The sequence below is a fragment of the Ascidiella aspersa genome, chromosome 5 (assembly GCF_963924565.1).
Source record: "Ascidiella aspersa chromosome 5, kaAscAspe10.2, whole genome shotgun sequence".
NCBI classification, from domain to species: domain Eukaryota; kingdom Metazoa; phylum Chordata; class Ascidiacea; order Phlebobranchia; family Ascidiidae; genus Ascidiella; species Ascidiella aspersa.
In genome coordinates this window covers 13,480,648-13,483,147 of record NC_139451.1, presented here as the reverse complement: position 1 = coordinate 13,483,147, position 2,500 = coordinate 13,480,648, and the positions used below count along the sequence as shown (strand labels likewise).

At 54.9% G+C, this 2,500-nt stretch overlaps 2 non-coding genes across 2 annotated transcripts; both read left to right on the top strand.

The window, feature by feature from the left end:
• The first annotated feature begins 237 nt into the window (after nucleotides 1-237).
• LOC146144474 (small subunit ribosomal RNA) lies at nucleotides 238-2,048 on the top strand. The gene has a single exon (XR_014500603.1). It is a non-coding gene; the product is annotated as a small subunit ribosomal RNA (ribosomal RNA).
• A 247-nt stretch (nucleotides 2,049-2,295) lies between these two features.
• On the top strand, nucleotides 2,296-2,449 carry LOC146144473 (5.8S ribosomal RNA). Its single transcript, XR_014498976.1, has one exon. It is a non-coding gene; the product is annotated as a 5.8S ribosomal RNA (ribosomal RNA).
• The last annotated feature ends 51 nt before the right edge of the window (nucleotides 2,450-2,500 follow it).

Sequence of the window (2,500 nt, the reverse complement as noted above, 5' to 3'; positions counted from 1 at the left end):
AGTTGTCTGGCGTGCGTTGCGCTCGCGCCGGTGTTGGCGACGTGGCGGTCGAAAGGCCTGCCGACGAAGTCTTACTCCGGCGGGTGCGACGGGTGGTGACGGTTTTCTGAGTTCGGGCAGCCGAGCAAAGAACGAAATTTTAACGGAGAGAAGCCTTCGGGTTTCGCATCGACCGAGCGACGGCGCCGCATCAGCGGCGCCTCCTTCGTCGGCCTTTCGGGGCTACGCTAAAGTAGCTACCTGGTTGATCCTGCCAGTAGTCATATGCTTGTCTCAAAGATTAAGCCATGCAAGTCTAAGTACGAGCTCTCGTACAGTGAAACTGCGAATGGCTCATTAAATCAGTTATGGTTCATTTGATCGTACGTTTTACGTGGTTAACTGTGGAAATGCTAGAGCTAATACATGCGTGAAGCGCCGACCTCGCGGGAGGCGTGCTTTTATCAGACCAAAAACCGACCGGGCTTCGGCCCGCAACCTTTGGTGACTCTGGATAACTTTGCGGATCGCACGGTCTCGCACCGGCGACGGATCATTCAAGTGTCTGCCCTATCAACTTTCGTCGGTACGGTACTGGCCTACCGAGGTTCTTACGGGTAACGGAGAATCAGGGTTCGATTCCGGAGAGGGAGCCTGAGAAACGGCTACCACATCCAAGGAAGGCAGCAGGCGCGCAAATTACCCATTCCCGACGCGGGGAGGTAGTGACGAAAAATAACAATACAGGACTCTAAACGAGGCCCTGTAATTGGAATGAGTACACTTTAAAACCTTTAACGAGTATCCATTGGAGGGCAAGTCTGGTGCCAGCAGCCGCGGTAATTCCAGCTCCAAAAGTGTATATTTAAGTTGTTGCGGTTAAAAAGCTCGTAGTTGGATTTTGGGCGCAGGCGGCCGGTCCGTCGCAAGGCGTGTACTGGCCGTCCTGGCCTCACCTCCGGTTCTCCGCCGGTGCCCTTGACTGAGTGTCGGCGGCGGCCGGAACGTTTACTTTGAAAAAATTAGAGTGTTCAAAGCAGGCGATTCGCCTGAATAATGGTGCATGGAATAATGGAATAGGACCTCGGTTCTATTTTGTTGGTTTTCGGAGCGCGAGGTAATGATTAAGAGGGACAGACGGGGGCATTCGTACTGTGCCGTTAGAGGTGAAATTCTTGGATCGGCGCAAGACGAACGACTGCGAAAGCATTTGCCAAGAATGTTTTCTTTAATCAAGAGCGAAAGTCAGAGGTTCGAAGACGATCAGATACCGTCCTAGTTCTGACTATAAACGATGCCAACTAGCGATCGGGGGGCGTTAGTTTTACGACCTCTCCGGCAGCTTGCGGGAAACCAAAGTCTTTGGGTTCCGGGGGAAGTATGGTTGCAAAGCTGAAACTTAAAGGAATTGACGGAAGGGCACCACCAGGAGTGGAGCCTGCGGCTTAATTTGACTCAACACGGGAAATCTCACCCGGCCCGGACACAGTGAGGATTGACAGATTGAGAGCTCTTTCTTGATTCTGTGGGTGGTGGTGCATGGCCGTTCTTAGTTGGTGGAGCGATTTGTCTGGTTAATTCCGATAACGAACGAGACTCTGGCTTGCTAACTAGTTACGCGACCCAATCGGTCGGCGTCTAACTTCTTAGAGGGACTAGTGGCGTTTAGCCACACGAGATTGAGCAATAACAGGTCTGTGATGCCCTTAGATGTTCGGGGCCGCACGCGCGCTACACTGACCGGATCAGCATGTGCTCGCCTTGGCCGACAGGTCTGGGTAACCCGCTGAACCCCGGTCGTGCTAGGGATAGGGAATTGCAATTATTTCCCTTGAACGAGGAATTCCCAGTAAGCGCGAGTCATTAGCTCGCGTTGATTACGTCCCTGCCCTTTGTACACACCGCCCGTCGCTACTACCGATTGAATGGTTTAGTGAGGTCCTCCGATTGGACCTGGCGCGGCCGGCAACGGTCGAGCCGGCGTCCGAGAAGACGATCTAACTTGATCATTTAGAGGAAGTAAAAGTCGTAACAAGGTTTCCGTAGGTGAACCTGCGGAAGGATCATTAACGGTCTCGCAAACGCTTCGGCGAACGCGAAACTCGGACAAGCGAGAGAAAAAGTCTTTGCTACCCGGCGCCCGACCCGCGAGGAGCGGCGCGCCGGCCGGCGATTCGGTCACCCGGTAATGTTTGCGCGTCGAGTGCCGCGGTGCCGCGCGCTCCGGCTTCAAGCGTCGGCCTGGCCGACCGCTCGGCGCGGTCTATTTTGTCACCCTATAGTGCGAGGCACTGTGCGAGCGAAACAATCGTGGATGGCTCTTGGCGGTGGATCACTCGGCTCGTGAGTCGATGAAGGACGCAGCTAGCTGCGTGAATTAGTGTGAATTGCAGGACACATTGAGCATCGACGTTCTGAACGCAAATTGCGGCCTCGGGTCAATCCCGGGGCCGCGCCCGCCTCAGGGTCGCGTTGCAAACGTTCCGCGCGGGGATTTCTCCGCGCGGCTGCTGCGGCGTCG